Genomic DNA, 21,712 nt, shown 5'->3' on the forward strand with positions numbered 1-21,712 from the left:
TCTGATGACAGTGTTGGAGAAGCAGCAATGCAACATCGACATGATTAGACGTCAAGAAACGATTCTCTGATAACTGTGTTGGGAAGCAACATATATTTACATGTACGTAGTTGGTGGATTTGTTAGTTATTTCGACACTTTTGGACAATAGTTTTTTTTTGTTGAAAATCAACAGTCGAAAGCATTGCTATCGATCTGTAGAAATATTTCTGATCGATTAGTGATAAAATTATTGAAATTGGTCCAGGGGCAGCTTAGTTATTAACATTCAAAATCTTTCATAATTTCGTTACATGTTCCATTTTCGGTTTTCACCAAGTGTACCCCCATATAGAAAACACAGACGTAGTCCTACGTCAAAAAGATAATTGACTCTCTATACATCCAGTGTCTTCACCTAAAGGTTGCACAGACTGAACATTTAACACTAGACAATGGAGAATGTACAACACCCAGTAGACCAGTAGAGAAATTTTCGCGATGCGAAAAGTTTCACACGGCTCGCGCGGGAATCAAACCATCACTTGGTGGCACTCACAGTACGCCTGAATAACAGGTGACGCCGCAAGTAGCATATTACCACAGATCGCCCTTTCCCAATAGTTCGTGGAAAACATTCATTGTTTGCTACGGATTCTGCCTGTGAATCTCTCACTTATACTGAACAAGGTACCGAATCCTCGACGACCCAAAAATCCACATCAGACACAAAGGATTATACCGCACAAATGTTTACTTTCCATAAAACTGTACTCCCATGCCCATAACCGTTCATTTTAATTTTCCACCCTGTCTGTTTTAATAGTGCCCCGATCTGACAGACGCCGCGCCATCTAGCTTGATATTTTATGCATTTTCGGTCCCATGTACCGCTTTGAGACAAATTTCTAATGGGCAGTTGACTTATGCATATGATTTGTGACAGTTAAATTTTACTTTACTTATAATCTTTACTGAAATGATTCCGAAAAAATATTGCAATATAGGTTTCCATAAATAAAAATTCAGTGTTCGGAATTTGAGTCATAACGGTAGCTAGCACGACGATATTGCATTTGCGAGCAGCTATGCGAAGGGGGTGGCTTGGCTTATATAGCCAACACAGACAAACGCCTTAACTTCCGTCTGATGTTGTCATCGTGCGGACTTGTGCAGCAGTTTCAATTCAACACACCAGCCACAGTAGTTGTCAGTTTTACCGTAGCCAATGTACCCAACGCACACATACACACGCACGAGCATACGGCTGAACATTTTCCACCCTCGGGATAGCATGATACAAAGCGGATGATCTTACTGTACCCAAGGCTTTCCATTTGTGTATCATATTAAAATGTGTCTCTGCCTGCTATAGCTGTAAGGGAAACGGGAAGCTCATTCCAGTAGCCGACCGGCGACGTAGAGCATAATTTTCGTCCCACACGGTCACTCCACTCCGGTTCTTGATCCGCTGTCCTATCAAGTACCTAAAGTTTGCGAAACGAAAGCGCGATATTAAATTTCCATAAATGAGAAGCACTTTTTCCAAGCCGGTACCAGCTCTGGCGCTTGATAATGAGTAAAAATGGCATTGAGTGTAAAATTTTGATGAATTTGTAAATTCATGATGAATTTGTAAATTCTTGATGAATTTGTAAATTATTTGGATAGCACATTACCAGTGGCGTGGTGAGAATTTACTGCACCCTTGGCAATTAGTGAAAATGATGGCCCTTTCCTAATTAAAATAAAATCAATAGCCAGGTTTCGAAGTTGCCGGTGGTTGAGCGGTAAGCGTGACTGCTTTCTTATCCCATTGGGTCGCGGTTTAATCCTCGTCGTTGGTCGTCGGGTGTTGGGGGATATTCTCAGACGAAAAATCTCGGGCTACATCTTCTTCCTGAAGGGAGATAAAGTCGTTCGTTCCCGATCCATGTGTTGATGGGTTCGATATGTACTCGGAAAAAAAATCCGTTCCCGAAAACGGGAACGGACCGTGAACTAAAAATCACGGCCAGCTATCCAGAACAAAATTGTCTCAAATATACACCGTGAACTATGGTTCACGGCTGTGGTTCACGAATATGGGAACTCTTTTTTTCCCGTGTACAGGATGACGCGGAGTAACTGTCACTGAAGAAAATGGACATGAAGGTTGAACGCACGAATTCATTTTTGTTATCAGTATGATTTCTGGAGGTAAATTATTAATGAATATTTACCTACTCAAGAGATTTTATAAGTGTAGATAAATAGAAAATAGGATGTAAATAAATTAGAGTTAAGGTGATCATCGTAGTCGGCGCCGCCGGGATTTTCTGAGGCATAAAATCTCTGATCACGCCTTCCTACGGAAGGGAAGTAAGCCGTTGGTCCCCGATCGATGAGGTGATGGGTCGATAGGTAGGGTCCAGGTGTGGGAGCTACCACCTTGACGTCGGTAGAATTGTTACTCAGTACGGAAAACAAGATCGACGGAAAACAAATCAAGGGAAAATAAAAGATTTTGGAAGTCCAAACACTCCTTCTCTATTGAGGCTTGAATAACCTAAAGTTGCCGTAGATCCTAAGGATTCTGACACTGAAGACAATTTTTAAAAATATGAGATTACTTCTAAGTCACAAATCTTTGATATTTCATTAAATCGCATTCTCCAATATTTCTCGACTTGTTTAAATGTTTAAAAAATGTTTTGGTGTATCTCAGAAACACACAATTGTCTTCTTCTCTTTGTTAGAAGAATGCAATAATCTTTTTGTACATCCAATGTCTCGAAAATTATCCATGTTTGAGATTTTACAAGTCGCAGTCTTAGAAATTTTGTTTTAAAGTGTGTGCAAATGTCAGCTTAGGATAAGACATTTCTTTAGTTTTAGATTTCAAATCGATGATGTTATTGATGTGTATAAATTCGTGTGTTATATTTTGCAAGCTGAAAATTCTTGGAGTGAATGAAACTTTTATTTTTTGCAACATTATAGACGTAAAAAGGCACCATGATAGCAAAATGTATGTAAGGTATCGACCATCCCTTCAAAGATCTTGTATTGTATGCAGCTCCACTTAACAGCAAGATCAATTTGTGCTATCGATCTGAATTCACAATATCGCTGTATGAAGGGCCAAAAACGGAGGGGTGAACCCGTAAGCAGAGGCACTTACGCGAAATCCACGGGAATTTAAGAATCTCCTTCCAACGATACATTCCAACAAATCGAATAACGCAATTCGCAATACTTATTAAACTTCCTACAGAATGGTTTTTTAAGAAGGGCGCGTCAATTTCCCTGAAAGTGTTGGAGTAAAATTCACACCATCACAATCGAATCGGTAGGATATAGAAAATGATAGTGTTTATTCCTTCCTAGACTTTGGTTGTCATAACACTCCATCGTCAAGTTCCAGGTCAAATGATGCTCCCTCTCAACCCAGTATTTATTTATATATAGTAAATAGGGGAAATGACGGCTTCGGCATGGCAGACTATTTTCGGCAACACAAATTGAAACACTATTTTCACTGGATTTTCTTACGAAAACACTTCGCAGAATGCATGCAAACGATTCTTTATGCTTTCAGCTTCAATTTGACTATATTTTTACCACTGAGAAAAAGCAATCTAGCAAGGTTTTCTTGAAATGCAACACACGCACTACAAATTATAGCTGATTTCGAGTTGCCAATAATAGAACAGCAGATTTACATGCAGTTCAAATGGAACGATTGCCGAAGAAAAACTGGTTGCCGACAATACTCGCTCTCACTAGAGAAGATTGGAGCTTTGTAAAAGCGTTTCAAAACAGTTTTTGACAATTCTTTCGACTGAAATTGTTAGAGCAGCTGGCAGCAAAAGATTGAATACAAACCAATACTGCATATGTGTGCGTTCTTTAGAGAAAAAGGCTATAGAAAGAAGGTCGCTGCTTAGGTTGCCGAGAATACGTAAATTCCCCTATATGTAATGGAGAAATGAAATATATTAGAACATTAAAATACGAAATAATGAAAATACATTTATATGTATAAAAAACTGGTATTCTGCAATGAAAATAATAATTATTTTAAATACAATAAGATGCAGCTCCTCAGCTCCCAATATAAGGTGGACACTGACATTTCCAGGTTATATTATGCAAATAAATATTTTTAGCTGGAATGATACTTGATATTTTTCAAGAATGAAAAAAAAAATGATGCATAACTAACATGACTAAAAATAAAATGGGAATCCAATCTCATCTAAATTATGTCCTGCATGAAGATAAATAACCTGTAAAATATATATATTTATATAATGTGATGTAATTTTGTTGTTTTTATCGATAAATCCACTGTTTCAAGTACGTTCTGGATTTTTAATGGATGGATTATTCATATTATACTTGAAGTTCAACATTGGTTAGTCCATGAGGAAATATGCTGATGCGTTGTGTGCGAGCGTGCGTTACGTGTGTAACGGAGTAATTCATATATTGCAAACTGGCAACTGTCATGTATGAACTTTAACGTTCTTATTATGATTGCTTAAGGAAAACTATTTGGGAGTGAATAATTCTCTAATCAAAGTTCAGAACAGGAAAAGCATGAACATTACCATTGCCGACCACGCCCATCTTCTCAATTACGGGGAAAGCAAGGATATTGTAGATGTAACATCTACTTAACGGGAGGCCAGCTCACCGACGCCCCCATAGATGCTACGGAGTTGGATAGTTTGGTAGGAGATGAATCAGGATTCGCTTAAGCAGGCGATGCAACCATAGTATGAATTCTTTTCAGGATTACCATGAAACAGTTCACGGAATATTTTCCAGAATTCTCTAGGAGCTCCCTGCCGAATGCGCATGGTTGAATAAATTTTAACGAAATTAGTATCGTGAAAATGTTGCTGGGCAGAAATTCTTGTAGTTCATTCCTCTGTCTTAGTCTTATCGCTCTTGGTAAGGGCCACTTTCCTCCCTACGTCGCTGCACAATATCTCAGGTAAGTCGAAAATAATTCCCAATGGTAAAACATATCGACCAAACGGGAAATTTAATCCGCCGACCAGCTTGATAATTATAACACATCACTTCACAATTATGGCTATCGGTGGTATTTTGAAGTCGCAACATATATCCTCTATCCATACGAAGTAACATTGACATAAGAAGACATCATGATTTCCGGAGATGGACAGTACAAAAAAGATAGGCCTATGTGCGAGCAATTCCATTCAGCTTCTTTCTATAACTATTGCGGTATGAGACGAACGAAAGCATCGGGGAGGGTTACATAGATGCAGATGTTTCCAGGATAATATTAATTATTTGTGCTACAGCCAATGTCAGCATGGTGATTTAATTAATGGCCCACATCACAAGTGTGCAGGCATGAAGGTATTAATTTCGTATACTGGCCCATTTTTGATTTATGCCCTGTTTAATTGCTTTCAGGTATCGGGACTGCATATCAGACCTCGAAGGGAATGTGAGAAGAAACTTTCCATTCAATCCGATTACAGTGACAAAGTTTTCAATTGAATTAAAAATTGGACCTTTGAGGTGATAATTCGGTTGTATGCGGCGATGACAGCCATGATAGCGCTGTGTCCCAAAATAACACCAAGATTCACAACCTAGGAAAGCCATACATACGTTAAGGTCTCCGATCAATATTATTTTTCTATCTCAATAAATTAAAGTGCAGCTTAGAGTATTTTTAGCTTTTTAACACATAAATTGATAATCGGTGCGGGTGTTCCAATTATTTATTTATTTGGGTGCTCAAACAATAATAGATAAAGGAATTGTCGAAGCCGTCATTTACCCTATTAGAAATAATAAATCCATATTATTGTTGTTTATTTATAGCTATTCATCTATATTTTTTCTTGATTTGTTTTCCGGCGATCTTGTTTCCGTGCTGAGGTGCAATGCTACCGACGCCAAGGAGGCAGCTTCCACACCTGGACCCTACCTATCGACCCATCAACTCATGAACCGGGGACCAACGGCTTGATCAGAGATGTTATGCCTCAGAACATTCCGGCGGCGCCGACTGGGATTGAACCCAGGCCTACTACACGCTTAACACTACACCACCGGCGCCGCTAATGGTCAATCAGAACTTTCAAATTAGAAGGTTGGGTGGTCTCACCACTGCACAGTGGCACGAATATGAATAATGACGGTCAAACATATTTTCTACTCTTTTTCGACATTTTAGAGACGGGTGCCTTGGGAGAAGTTGCTCAAAATTATATCCCGCATCTTTTGAAATACACACCTGAATAATTTTTAAGCTAGTATTACACATCCAAATTCTAACTTTTTCCAGTTACGGGATAATGTTTCCATGTCTTGCACAAAGTTGCAGAACAGTTGATTTTATGAACATTTGCTAAAGACACCAAATTTCTGTATCATAACTATTTAGAGCTACAATAGATTTTCTGTTTAAGACTACCTTAATACTGTGTGTTTTGCGTTATTTAGGCCGTTCGCAATGCTGTTGTATTTTATAAGGACTGTTTCAATTTGAAACTAGAACAGAAACGCACCTCTCGCAATGCTGGGTTGCAGTTTCATTATTCGAGCACTATTTTGCACCAGATTTGCAACTGCTCGACTATTCTGTTTTATTTCTGAGCGAGTTTGAAACACGAATGGAATTCTGTTTCAAATTTCTTTGGATGCGTTAAAGATGTTTCGAAGAGCTTCACAAACAAAAAACGGAGAACTTCATAGAGTAAAGTTTATGGAACTTGATGATTACAAACATCTTTTAGAACTGTGCGTTGCGCTGATCGTGTTGCAGTTTTATTTTTGACAGTTTCAAATTATAGAATTGACGAGTAGTTTAAAACAATTTTGAAACTCAGCATTGCGAACGGCCTTAGTGTTTTTTTTTTCAAATTTGATCAATTTATCATGTTCTAAGAAATTGTTGGCATCATTAAAATATACAACTTTGATGAATACACCAATGTTATTCATTGACATCAATGTGATATACAGCCCATCAAGCGTTTTTTTGACGTCATATTCAACGGCTCGAAAAGAGGGTGGTCGGGCCCTGGCGGGGTCTAAAACTGGTTGTATTTTGAAGATTACCTTCTAAAATAGTACTTCTGAAAATTTCAGCTTTGGGTACCAAGCCAAATCTCGATTCGAAAGTGTCAATATTATATACAGCCCATCGGACGGTTTTGTGACGCCATATTGAACGGCCCGAAAAGATGGTAGGCGGCCCCTGGCAGGGATTAAAACCGATTGAATTTCGAAGATTACATTATAAAATAGTACTCCTGAAAAGTTCAGCGCTGGGTTTCCAGGGGTCAAATCTCGAGTCGAAATAGTCAATGTTATATGTAGCCCATCCTGCATTTTTGTGACGTCATATTCAATGGCCCGAAAATAGGGTAGGTGGGCCCTGATGTTGCCGAAAACTGATTGTATTTGGAAGATCACCTTATAAAATAGTACTTCTGAAAATTTGAGCGTTGGGTACCGAGGGGAACCTAGTCAAATCTCGTTTAGAAATATTTAGTTCAAGTTATAAACCAATGAGTGCTACGAGTGTGCTACTTACTCATGCTAAAATTTACAACTATGTAAAAAATGCATTATCTTGAAATGTAATCAATGGGTTTGTTCATCAATTGTATATTCTGAACTTTGATATTTTGAGCACGCCGATATTGAAAAAAAAATTTACAGAATTATAATGTAGAAATTTGGTGTCTTTAGCAAATGTTCATAAAATCAGCTGCTCTGCAACTTTGTCCAAGACATGGAACCATTATCTCGTAACTGGAAAAAGTTAGAATTTGGATGTATAATACTAGGTTAAAGATTATTCAGGTGTGTGTTTCAAAAGATGCGGGATATAATTTTGAGCAACTTCTCCCAAGACACCAGGTCTCTAAAACGTCGAAAAAGTGTAGAAAATATTTTTGACCGTCTTTATTCATATTCGTGCCGTGCACCGTGTGTCTACGCAAATCAACATCACCACCGGGTAGGGGAAGACTTTGTGCTTTGTGTGGGCGTGCCTTGGATTCCAAAAAAATATCGAGAGAAGTAATCGTTTACAAATTCTGTTACGCCCTTATTTCAGCTTTATCTGGATATATTTAATTTTTCTGTTGGACTATTATAAAAACTTTATAATCTAAAAGTAAGGCTAAGAATTTGTGATATTTCAGGACGCTTTTGCTTTTTTTTAATGTTTGAACTTACTTTTTGATGCAGCCCTCATCAAGTCAGTTTGTAATTCAAGCTTGGTACGACCATTATAATTTCGAGCATGAATTATGGTTCCACGTTTATTCTCATATGATTCTCTACACCCAGTAATCCAATGTTATAGCTCATGAATAACTGCTTCCACATTGCAACATTTCAACTCTTGTATAAATCGTTCAACATACATAAGGCTTTATCGTGAATTCCATGCATGCATGTCTGCCCACCGGCGCGGCGTGTTGCTTGATAAACTGATCATGGTGGCCTCGACCCAGCTCTCAGCGCGGGGCTATGATAAGCAACTGCGTTAGGGATACAAAATCGATAATTTTCCCGCTCGGAACGACAAAGTTTTGTTGAAGCAAGCTTTCGCTAACACTCGCTGTAAATTGGTATCTTTCTACTTCTGGAAGGTTTCGACTCTCTCAATAAATATCTCCTGGCAGCAGTTCCGTTTCGATGTGATTGTCCTATGTATGTCTCTTCTGTATGGAGTCACCTCACAAATTGCAATCCAATCAATTGTTTCGACGGTTGCTGGCAGGCATGTTCTAGTTTGGTCTAGTATAATAATAGTATTTATAATGCTAATCAGCTGAAACATTGATGAATTGTTTGAAACTTCATTAACTTCTTCTGCTAGGATTTTTACGCTTCTTTTGAGAGCGTTTAGAAGGCTCTCAACTTGGTGTTCTCGATGCACTTTCACAGTTAATAATTGAGTGCTTTCTATGCTAATCAATGCACGAATTTGTAAATTTTGTGGCAAGTCCTCGACCGACCCGCAAATCGATCCCGCCGCCTCCGGCTTGGTAATACTGTTTCTTTGAAACTTTGAAACTTCATTAAGCTTGGGCAAGACTTCGTAAACGAAGGTTTACGCCAATGGCAATAGCCTGGGAAATTTTCCCCCATCGTCCCTAGACTCTACTTATGTCCTTTCAATAATCGAAACAATGCCGCCAACACATTGTATAAATATCCATAGGGTAAGTGTTCTAGTTATGGCACCTGTATCAGTAATGGCATAATCTCTTATAAACGCAATGCTTCCAGTTTTGGCCCTACCCCATTTAAATCATATGCCATAACTGGTACATGTAAACATGGCCAAATTTTACGCAGTGCCAAAACTGGTGCACTTCCCTTATTTACCAATTCGATTATCCCTCTTCATGTACCCATCGTTCGGTTCAATGTGATCCGGCGAGTGAACGGACACTCGGACAACCGTACCACCATCGACAGTAAATAGGCACAGCGGTTCAACAATTCATCCAGCTCCTTATTGGTATTTGTCTTGCTGTCACGTCAAACACATTTTCTGCTTTCTGAAAATTTTCCTGACTATCTGTTGATGGTGAATGGTGACTAATTAGTCACAGTTGTGTGGCTCCTGGTGGGAGGTTGTTGATTCAATGTCACCTCGTACTGCAGGAAACGTGTGGGGGCGGTTGAAGAGCAACGTGCGTATGCCGTCGTTGTCATTCAGTGTCGATATCCAGAGGTATTTACTATCCCTATGGAAATGGTGTTCGAGAAATGGCTCTGCTTCATTAATGAAGAAAAACGGTAATTCGTATTTACTTTTTGCTCACTTGAGGGGAATATCTCTAACAGAATTGGACATATTGAACGTGCCTTGATTGTTTGGAGTTGTCTGATCGATCGGGTAAAATGGACATACCTGTGAGAAATTTTTCACATATGTGGTAATATGAATTGTAATTTTTATTCTGTCTGGATTTAACCACTCAGGATTTCACATTCGTACATAGCAAAGAAGTTGAAATTTTACGACATTTTTGAGTAATAAAGGGTGATACGGTCAAAATTTGGTCAATATCAACTTGACGTATTTCTTTCAATTTTGCATTTAAAAAACCTGAACACCCCTCATTTTGAAGGTGTGTGTGTGTAGAATGTTGCTCCTATTTTGATTTTGGAATTCACTCTTCAGTTGTCAAAATGCCGTCCAAGCAAGAAGAGCAGCGTATCAAAATTTTGCTCGCGCATCGCGAAAATCCGAGCTACTCGCACGCAAAGTTGGCAAAATCGCTAAAAGTTGCCAAATCAACCGTTACAAATGTAATTAAAGTGTTTGGGGAACGTTTGTCGACAGCCAGGAAGTCTGGATCGGGGGGAAATCGAAAACCGGAAGCCGCTGAGACGACAAAGAGAGTTGCCGGTAGTTTCAAGCGAAACCCTAACCTCTCTCTCCGAGATGCCGCAAATAAGCTGGGTGTATCGTCTACAACCGTGCATCGAGCCAAAAAACGAGCCGGACTATCGACTTACAAGAAGGTAGTGACTCCAAATCGCGATGATAAACAAAATACGACGGCCAAAGCGCGATCCCGGAGGCTGTACACGACGATGCTGACGAAGTTTGACTGCGTGGTAATGGACGACGAAACCTACGTCAAAGCCGACTACAAGCAGCTTCCGGGACAGGAGTTTTATACGGCAAAAGGAAGGGGAAAGGTAGCAGATGTTTTCAAGCACATGAAACTGTCAAAGTTCGCAAAGAAATATCTGGTTTGGCAAGCCATCTGTACCTGTGGCTTGAAAAGCAGCATTTTCATAGCTTCCGGGACTGTCAACCAAGAAATTTACGTGAAAGAGTGTTTGAATAAACGTCTGCTGCCTTTCCTGAAGAAACACGGTTGTTCCGTACTGTTTTGGCCGGATTTGGCATCTTGCCATTACGGTAAAAAGGCCATGGAGTGGTACGCCGCCAACAACGTGCAGGTGGTTCCCAAGGACAAGAACCCTCCCAACACGCCAGAGCTCCGCCCAATTGAGAAATACTGGGCTATTGTCAAGCGGAACCTAAAGAAGACCAAAAAAACTGCTAAGGGCGAGCAGCAGTTCAAGGCAAACTGGCTTTCTGCGGCGAAGAAGGTGGACAAGGTGGCTGTACAAAATCTGATGGCAGGGGTCAAGCGTAAGGCCCGGCAATTCGGATTTGGAAAAGCGGAAGCCTAACTGAATATTTTTCCTGAATTTTATACTAATTGAACTTGAAAAAGAAATTTAATTTGATTTTTTAAATAAACGATTTCACCGATTTACACGCGTTTTCCCTTGACCAAATTTTGACCGTATCACCCTTTAATTAGTTTCCATGACAATTATGGGGACTAATTCTGCACCAGCCGAATAATTCTGTTTTTTCGAGGTTCTAAAATTCTTGGATGGTTTAAACCAACACATTTTTAGAAATTTCTTGTAAGTTGCTGATTTACGTGAAAAGGAAGTTTACATGCATGCATAGATGTTTACATGACCAGTAAAATTCAGGTTTTTGTCTGTGTAGTATGTTTTACATATTTTCCAAATATCTGTCACTCAAACAACCACTCATTAAATGTATTTGCGACATAGTCATCACAAATTCAATGTTGCACTTTTATTGCTTATGATGTTTCTGATTATATACTCATTCAATGTTTAATATTTCTTGACCTAAATTGTTTGAGATTCACGGATGTTTTCCTACATTCATCAAGTATTCTACATTTATCGAGTAATAACAAAAAAACTGATGTTTTGTAACAAAACAACAAAAATAATTCAAATGAATTAATTTTCGATGAACATATTACTAGCGAATCGTAGAGTCAGATCCTCAGTACTTATTTTTTTCAAAAATAATATTTGAAGAACATTAATTGTTGTAAAAACTATCCAAGTTACCCCGTTTTCCGGTACCATAAGATATAAAGGTCAGATCTTCAGCATACTTACAGATTTGATCGTTCTAAATAACATTCTAAATCTAAGTGTTTTGGTGTAATGGAACATATAAAAAAAAACTTGCAATCTTTGAAATTCATGATCTTCTAAACTAAACATATTGTTATTTCTCGTTAAGTGATTCTTATTTATGTTTTCTGAACACTTTGGCGCCATAAAATTTAAAAAGAAGTGTGTACAATTTGAGATATTTGATTTTAAGATAACTATCTTTAAATTTGATTGTACGTTCAAAATCCTTCATAAAGGGTACCGAATGTTGATTGTAGCTTTATTGGTTCCAGAGATAAGTAATTATTAAAAAAATCGGCATAAAGGGGAAGCTAGTCCCCGGAGACGGGGGATTGGTCGATAGGGACAAAGCTTTGGTTTTTAGTTTTGGCCTAATATAAATGGAGTACAATTGAAGTGTGCATTTGATGGCGTTGATGATGTGTGTGAGAGTGTGTTTCGTGGTTGATGGAGGTTTACGCTGATGTGTGAGGAACGAAAGGTGAGCGTGCTGTTTTTAAGGTTGAAGAAGTAGCAGCATATCTATGGGAGCTCTTCGAAATCATCGGGATGTCATGGAATCCGTTGCAACATTTCGGGTGAGATCTTTCCATTATTTTTCTCTTAAATTTCATTCCATTATTAATTGAAACATTATATGCTGGGTACGGGACGATTGAAGCAAAATGGATGGGAAGAGTGAAAATGCCAACTCCCTGTCTTTAAAATTTCGTGAAAAGAGGACGGGCTCTTCTTCCCACTCATTGGAACATCCTCCTGTTGGATGGCTTGGTTTTTGACTGGTTGTATGATCCTATTATTGGAAGGAGATTCTCATTTATCCCGTGGATGCACGTGGGCGATGTTGCCCTCGGATTAACTGAAACCCTTTTTGGCCCTTCATACAATGGCAGGTTGAACAATTAGAGGTTATTAAACTTGATCAAGTCGAACGGCGAGGATAGTCCCACATTCTACCGACGGTTGTCTTGCTACAGTGAGTGGTAGTTCCATATCATATCATATCATTTCAATATAAATAGAGTAAGTGTACCAGTTATGACTATAGGTTGCTATTATGGTGTGTTACAATCAGAGTTGCTATTCTCCTCAGTTTAAGCAAAGTATGGAGATGAAAAGAACATTGCACTCACGCATACAGCTCACCTCACTCGAGTGCAATACAAATGCTCTCTCGTGCATCGGCATCAGTGCTTGAACCATCAATGAAAATCACCGCAGAGACTGCCTCAATGGGGTGAGTTTCGAATTCGAGATTTCGAATATTATTTATAATTTATACATATAGGCCTCTAAAACCCGCGCTTTTTCCGTACTCGATTTCATTCGTCGTAATGCTTCTCATCTAACCGATGTGTACGCATTGAAGTCACTTATTTACTCTTTAGTGCGCAAGGTTCTGGAATTTGCTGCTTTGGTTTGGACACCATGACCACATGACTAGTTATGGGTTTAACAATCCACTATGTTCCTGCCTTAGAGCTTGTAGTGCTGTTTGTGACGACTTCGATTTTAATATTACTAGGCTCTGTTTTGAACATAGATTAAGAGTAAATAGGATAGGTTAATATTAGTCTGTGTGAAGTCGTCGAAGACTGAATAAATAAATAAATAAGTGGTGTAACGTGATACTAGGGGCTCGGTGGCCTGAGAGCAACCGTTTTTGCTTACTAAGCAGAACATCATAAGTTCAATCTCGTGCCCTTCACCATGCAGTTGCTTTTATTGCCTATTTTGTTTTACTATATTTATTTATTATTAGTTTACATCAACAGGCTGAATGTAGCCCCAATGACGTTTAAGTGAATAACATTAAAATACATAGTCCAGCTTACTAAAATTCACAATACAATAAAATACATGGTCATTCAACGGTTTACTGCGTCAGAGAAAATACGGGAAAAGCGCCGGCGTAGCATCTCTCGTGTCAGGTTGAAACTAAAGAAACTCGATTGAACACACGTTGAAGGCCGTCTATAGCACCGTTCATGCTATAGTTAGTGCAATGAGGAGGAAATCTTAACATAGTGTTATTTTGCAGCGCTCGGGGTTGCACGTTCACGTTGATCTTTTCCAGGATTGTAGAACAATCAATTCTACCCTGTAAACTATCCGCTGTGAGGGGGGGGGGGGGGGGACCGCGAATTGTCTCTCCGAGTACGTAGAAGCTCCAGATCAATCAGTTGACATCGACTTTCATAACTGGGTAGACGAAAAGGGTTTCTCCAAGGCAGCTTCCTCAGAGCAAATCGAAGAAATCGACGCTGAACGGACTCAACTCTTTCAGCACCAATATTATAGCTTGGGTTCCATACTGCAGAGCAATATTCCAGGGTGGACCGCACCAGGGAACAGTATAGCGATTTGAGACAATATATATCGGAAAAAATCTTTGCAATCCTGAAAATGAATCCCAAAGATCTTGACGCCTTGTCCACAATGAACGAGATGTGTTGCTTACAGGGGGCCTTATAGCCTAGTCAGTAAAGGCATGGTATTACCAAGCCGGAGGCGGCGGGTTCGATACCCGGTCCGGTCGAAGGAATCTTTCGAGTTGGAAATTTTCTCGACTTCCCTGGGCATAGAGTATCATTGTGCTTGCCACACAATATACAAATTCATGCATTGGTATTGGCATCGAAAGTTCTCAATTAATAACTGTGGAAGTGCATTTAGAACACTAAGTTGAGAGCACGCTATAAGCTAATATGCACTGAGCAATAAGTTTAAAATGCGAATAAGAAGAAGAAGAAGAAGTGTTGCTTATAGGTTAACTGGGAATTCAGAATAACTCCCAGGTCTTTTACGTGGTTGACACGGCTGATAGTTGTTTCCTGAAGTACATAATTGAACATGATCGGTATCTTCTTGCGAGAGAAGGTGATAACTGAACACTTCACGGGGTTGACCTCCATTCTGTTCAAGTTGCACCAGTTAGCAAACGCTTCGAGCTGGCATTGGAGAAAGTGACAGTCATCGATAGAACGGATCCGGATATAGATTTTAAGATCATTTGCATACGATAGACGAGAGCCTTCGAGGACCAGATTCATGAGCGAAACCATCGCAGGAGGTTGCCATTTACCCCGAGTCTATCTAACTTAGCAATCGCAATTGCATGGTTCAGTTTATCGAATACGGTCGATTAGTCGGTGTAAATTACGTCTGTTTGAGCCTGTTCTGTCATGCTTTCCATGACATACGATGTCAGACAAAGTAGATTAGCGGTAGTAAAACGACCGGAAACGAAGCCGTGTTGATCACTACTTAGATACTGCTTACAATGAGAGAGCAGGGGCTCCATGATGACTAACTCGAATAACTTCGAAACTGAGCTCAACGATGTGATTCCACGGTAATTATCGTCGTCCCGTTTGTTTCCCTTTTTGTGAACAGGAAACATATGTGCAAATTTACAACAAGATGGAAATATACCACTCGAGATGGACATGCGGAATAGATGCTGCAACGGTGTCAGCAAGCTGGCAATATGCTTCTTCAAAAATACTGATAGGACACCATCGGGTCCTGGGTAAGGACGACTTAAGTTGTTGTGCGGCAGTGAAAATCATCTCAACGTCGATGTCAATTGCACCCAACGCTTGACCGGAGAGTGGTACATTACTAGCTGCTAGGGTAACGTGGTCGTCGGTTAATATTTCATCAGAGAATACGCTGGCTAACTTGTCTGAAAACAAGCGACAGATCTCCTGAGAGGTGGAAGCAACTTCTCCGTTGAACATCATTGACGATGGTAGCTCAGACTCTTTGCGCTGCTCGTTAACGTTATTCCAGAAGGACTTCGGGTGTGACTTGAGTGTACGCTGAATCCCACGTTGATATCGCGAATAGCATCGATGGCTAACTCGCTTGAACTCATGATTGAGCCTAACGTAATGATGTTTCAGCGACAGCGTACGATACTTGGTGAATTTTCTTAGTGCCGCTCGCTTGGTCGATTTCAACTTTCGCAATTGAGCGTCTGCCAAGGAAGGTGTGACCCTTTTCGGTGAACTCTCTTTGGAACGTGTCTGTCAATGACATACGCCAAGACATGTGAAAAAGTTTGCGCAGCGGTTTCAACGTTATCAGAGTCCAGGACGCTTCCCCAGTCTATACTAGACAGCACGTCGCTGATACTACTATGATCAGCTTTCCGAAAATCGTATGACACGTTTGTGGAAATGTCTTCAAAATCCCGAACGTGACTATCTTGGACAATGACAACCAAAAGAGGATGATTAGGAACTTGTGGATAAGGTGCCGTGGAGATAACTGGAGCAGTGTCCTGAGCGCTAACGAAACAAAGGTCTAAGTTTCGATTGTTCTATACTTCAGCGTACCGTTAGCCAAAACGAACCTTGCTACAATCCCAACCCGTTTATCCAACATCCCAGTGATTTCTCGTGGAAGTGCAGAGAACTCTTCGGCTTCCAACAAAGCGAGTATCATGTCAACACATTCCTACGAAATGTTTTATTGACCTGCATTGTATAATTTTAAATCACTAGTTTTTTTTCACATTCAGGATGATTGTGTGTCCCACACAGCAGAAAATTCTGAATTTTAAATGTTACATCACATTTATTCACGTAAACTTGTGTTTCATTTCTTTTGTATACAATATTTGCAACATTTCATGAAATGTCTCAGAACTTTACACGATTTACAATGTAGACTTGTATGATATGCGACGCTCCATTTATGTGTATCATATTGAACATAAAATTTCACTACTTTTTCGAACTGTGCAAGCATCATAAGTTGGTTCTCTGTGTAATTACAGCTAATCTGGCAATAACGGAGTAGTATCCGCAGATGGTCAGTCATGCTTATGCTCATGCTGCGGGGTTGTCCACAAAAAAAAAACTTCAAATATCTTCAAAAGTTACATCATCTTCAGTTTTTGTTTATTATTTTAATAGAGAATTCATCAATTATTTATGGATCATTCGAAGTTTTTTATTGCTCAAACATATGTTTTCTATTGCTATTTTTGAACTTTCTGTTTCAACTTTTAAATTTATTGTTACTTATTTTCGCGTTTTTACCGGTGAATTTTTATTTTCATTGCTACTTTCCACTTGTCTATTGTTTATTTTCAAAAGTTTATTGCTCCTGACCAAGCAGGTTTATTGGTAATTTTGTTTTAAACTATGGGAGTTTTCCGTCCTTTAGGTGGTTGCTGCCAAAGAAAATACACTCAGGTTTTTTCCGTGTAAAAAAAAAACCTACCAAGATTTTGATTATTCACATGCTTCAATATTTTAAACGCTTCAATTTTGATGCCAGTTTTGATATTAGCATGCGAGGTTCATATACTCATTTTTTTTAAATGTATGTATTAAACCCAAAAATTGTGATTTTTTTTTAAGCATGACATAGTATTATCCATGACTCAGAAGGGATAATATGATTAGAGTTAGTTCGATAAGTTGTATCATTTCCGAGGAATCGTTAAAACGTATCATGTAAATTGTATATTGTGCAAACGACTTTAAAAAAAACCCGTTTAATTACACGACGCAAAAATTCGTATAAAAAAGACTTGAATGTACAATAAGAAAGCATTTTTGGTTTTAAATAAAAAAAAATAATAATTTCCGTCCTACTACAACTTGTACTTTCCTTCTCTTTTACAAATGAATTTGAACATAACAATTGAATATTTCTACTAAATACGACTTTTGGATTTATACCGTTAGATTTGATATACAATCACAAGTTGTTTATATTTTGTTAAATATAACATTGCTTCGTGATTCCAAATTCATCCTACAAGTTTCAGTTTCTTTCAAACTCGTTGAAACGTCATACGTATGAAAGCAGGAAATTTTTATAGGAGTGCTTCTTTTGTTTTTGAGAACAATTAGTGTAACTATTCGTACTAGACGTTATAATAAGCTTTGTATTGAAGCTTTTGAACTAAAGTTTCGGAATAAACGTATTAATGTTTTGAGAACGGTGAAATCTTTGATATTATTGATGTTTTCTACTCGATAGAAGGTATGTAGGCAATAACGATGAAGTAGCACTCTACTCTATGCTATTTCTATGTTAATATTTGTGATTGGTATCAAGGGACGCAATTTAAAATAACATTCAGTCTAAGGAGATACCCAGAACACACTTATGTTTTCCATAAACATGATCAATCTGCTTAGGGTGCCCATTAGACTGATGCAAAATTTGAAATTTTCGCTCCACAGAGCTTGAAAGGTTCCAAATTGGGTCCTGCTTAGCCTCCCAAAATTTGAACTTCTTTAGTAAGAAACTGACTTGGCACAACCTTTGGTTTTAAAAATTATAGCAGTGACTGTAGCAAATTTTCTCAGCTACAACTTTGTTGAAAATTACTTTTCAATCAAATGTAAGGAACAAAAGTTATTAATGAATCAAGTCACTAATGTCGTATGATCATGCTCATTCTACTGTTCGGCAGGCAACATTGGTGTTTCTGGTGCGAAGAATAGAGCACAAATATCATGGCTACTATGTCACACTGTAGAATACAGTGTTGCCCACAGAACAGCTGCTCGATCATGCCATAAGATTAGCAATCTCTTAAACAATTAATAACAATTTAATTTGACATTTGATTTAAAAACGATATTCCGCAAAGTTGTAGCTTAGAAAATTTCCCGTAAGAATAGTTATAGAAAAAGTTCGAAAAAGCAATATGGAAAATGGACAATGAACAAGAAGTTTGGTTTTCCCATAGTAATTTCCAAATAAACTTCGAATAGTTTGTGCCAAGTCAGTTTCTTACCAAATTACATTTTGGGAGGCTAATCAGGACCTGATTTGACACCGTTTGAGCACTGTGGAGCGAAAATTTCAAATTTTGCATCAGTCTAGTGCAGTAGTGGTACTTATTCCTACACCTAAAATAATATTAATTATTATTTTCATGTTTAAAAGTTGATCATAAAATATGAAATATGAGGTTTACAAACGTTTTTAATTGTGTTCACTGGAAAATTTCAAACAACCATAACCTGTATAATTATAACTGATTTTCGGAGCATTTTTTTAATGCAACATGCTACCAAAAAATAATATCTCAAGGAAACATAAGATTTAACATGGTTATTATTATAATTATTATTATTAAAGTCACTTCACATTTTAGGTCATTGGTAAGTTGTCTGAAGATGATAATTGAACTCGTGACCTTTAACGTGAGTGGCATGATGCTGACCATAACACCGAGCCCGTTCCCCCTCGCTCATTAATTAATACATTACATACTGCCCATAAAAGCATAACTGCTATGCATTTATGGACAGCATAGTTTTGTGTGAAATAGATTGAAAATAGCTTTTGTCACTTAATATCCAAAAATATCATTTATTTGTAGAGCAATCTGGACAATTATTCATGATATGGATGGATTTTATAGAAAAGCAATAAAGATAATAATCATGTGTTGCCAAAAACGGTAAGGAACTGTTTATAAACACTCAATTTTAACACTCTTGTTCCATGAGTTTTCAAAGTAACCACGTCAAAAGAGAACAAAATACTCGCTTTTCAAGATTTACTTTGTTCTATGTTCTAGGTATGATTAATAGTAGACAGTAAAGATACATACATTTTTTTTTAAATAAGACTAGTCTGACGGTATTCATAGCAAGAAAATAAGTCTGTAGTCATATAATAGAGCAGCTAAATGTATGAGTTTTAATATATACTACCCTTTAAATTAAATCAATATACTTCGTGTCTCAAGTATATGTTAAAAGCTATGAATTCGTTAGCATATCAATTAACTTCTGCCTGCTATAAACATGTTCCTCTGTCGCTGTCTCCGTTCCGTTGCAAGCATCCATAGACCTATTTTCAATTCAATCGCTTTATATTTTCTTGAGCACTTTACTTTGCATACTGATTATCACAAGGCACTACACCGACCGCTTCTCCAGTCTAGTCCAGCTCATGCGTCTAACAACATTGTTTTTCCTCGTTCACATGTGTAAACTTTTCCGAACATCACTGTTGATGTCTCTTCTCACTCGGAACTGTGCAGCACATCCAGCGCAAAGGTTCTACCCTGTTCTACCTACGTTCGGAAAGATGTGTGAAGCAAGAACAAAACAAACCACGTGAACATTCGGTCGTTTCGTGCCTCATCGCTTTTGCTCTGTGAAAATAGCGAAATAGCACAACAGCTCAGTGCGTGAACGTGCATGTGTGCACCTCTTCTGCCGAACACGACACTAAAGCACTAACACTAGACTAGATTCACATTATTCATTCACAAACCATGCTTTTTCTATTTTTTCTGTTATGCAGCAATCCAATGAGTATGCGACTTTCCCCTAATATTTGTAGTATGACTAAGAAGAACCACTTCCCTGAGATTTTTATTACCTTTGATATTTTTAACTGCTTCTCTAGGTGTTCGAACGATCTGAATTTTCACTCTCTTCTTTCGTTCGGTAAAGCGCAACACCAACACATTCAAAGCGTTGCAATTTCTGCACTACAATGCACTGTGTCGTACACTCCAATGCCGTATTTTTCAACTTTTTACATTACTATGCAATATCACCAACGAGCTTTCTCTGCAGGGATTTCACTTTATCGTTCGAGAAAAACTCCTCAACGTAGGCATCCAGCTGATGCTGCATGGTTCGATTTGAACTTTAAAACTCCTTGCGGGCGCTACGATTACGATGTAAATTTACCATGACGTGAACAAACCGCGAACGCAGGGAATAACAACGCTTGGGGAAAGTTTCGCTAACGCAATCACAAATGAGTTTTTTTGCAATCTGGCAACGATATACCAAGGGAAAACCGAAAAAGCTATTACAGCTGCCACGCGCACAGGGCGAGTATACCACTAATTATCAACCAAAGAGAGCCTGGATCGGCGCGTCAAGCAAGGAGTGAAGCTGGATTGATACTGAACGAACGGAACCGAACACAACGAGCACGAGGTGGGCACTTTTCAGATACGTAGGTACATATCTTCACTTGCACGGAGTCGCTTTTCCGCTCGACGCTATGGCGTGGGGGGTTGCTTGGGGCGGTGGAAAAATTCTGGCACACCACTACACAGTCACACGAGCGGCCAGAATCGAGTTTTGTCAGAACTTTAGAGTGACCAGAAGAACAAATAAATTATGGCTAGAATTTTTTTTAACTCTACACAGAAAAATATTTGGTCGATTTTCATAAAAACAGATGTAGGGGAAATGGCTCTAATGTTGGCCTATGGATCCAAATCGGCTATCTATCAATTTTATCTAGATGAACGCGTCATCGGGACGATACTAATGGATATTTTTGGTCGCTATTGAAAATTTAGTCGATTGGTGAATTTATGTATGGGCCCAAATTAGGGGCATTTAGGCCGACATTACATCCATTTCCCCTAGTTTACAGGAATCCAACCAAACGCCTTTAACTCCAAATACCAGGTTCATGAATCACTCGGTCTTAAATGACCAACCAGCTGGATCTCGGTGGATTCGCAACCAGTTTTCCTAAATTCTTTAACCTATGTCTTACCCATCTCATCTAGATGAAACTTACTAAACATTTGTGTTTTTAGTGGTGTTCAAATTTCCTCTGAAGCGCTGTGACCGTGACAAGCCCCAAATAAAACTACATATGTGTACATTCGTCATGTATGCATGCAGCTGATCGACAGCTGTTGACGCAATAAACAACATGACCAACTAATGCAAACATTATTTGTAGTGGTTACAAAATTGCTACAAGC

General features: G+C 38.6%; 1 protein-coding gene across 1 annotated transcript in view; it reads right to left on the bottom strand.

The window, feature by feature from the left end:
- Positions 1-20,949, bottom strand: part of LOC135710374 (START domain-containing protein 10-like) — a 67,176-nt gene extending 46,227 nt beyond the window's left edge. Inside the window, exon 1 of the mRNA XM_065232932.1 lies at positions 20,353-20,949. The gene's annotated coding sequence lies outside the window, so the exon portion shown is untranslated. The remainder of the gene's footprint in view (positions 1-20,352) is intronic.
- Between the last annotated feature and the right edge of the window lie 763 nt (positions 20,950-21,712).

The sequence above is a fragment of the Ochlerotatus camptorhynchus genome, unplaced genomic scaffold, assembly GCF_037179485.1.
Source record: "Ochlerotatus camptorhynchus isolate MF236.1 unplaced genomic scaffold, CSIRO-AGI_Acam_v1.1 ptg000379l, whole genome shotgun sequence".
In the NCBI taxonomy this organism is placed as follows: Eukaryota; Metazoa; Arthropoda; class Insecta; order Diptera; family Culicidae; genus Ochlerotatus; species Ochlerotatus camptorhynchus.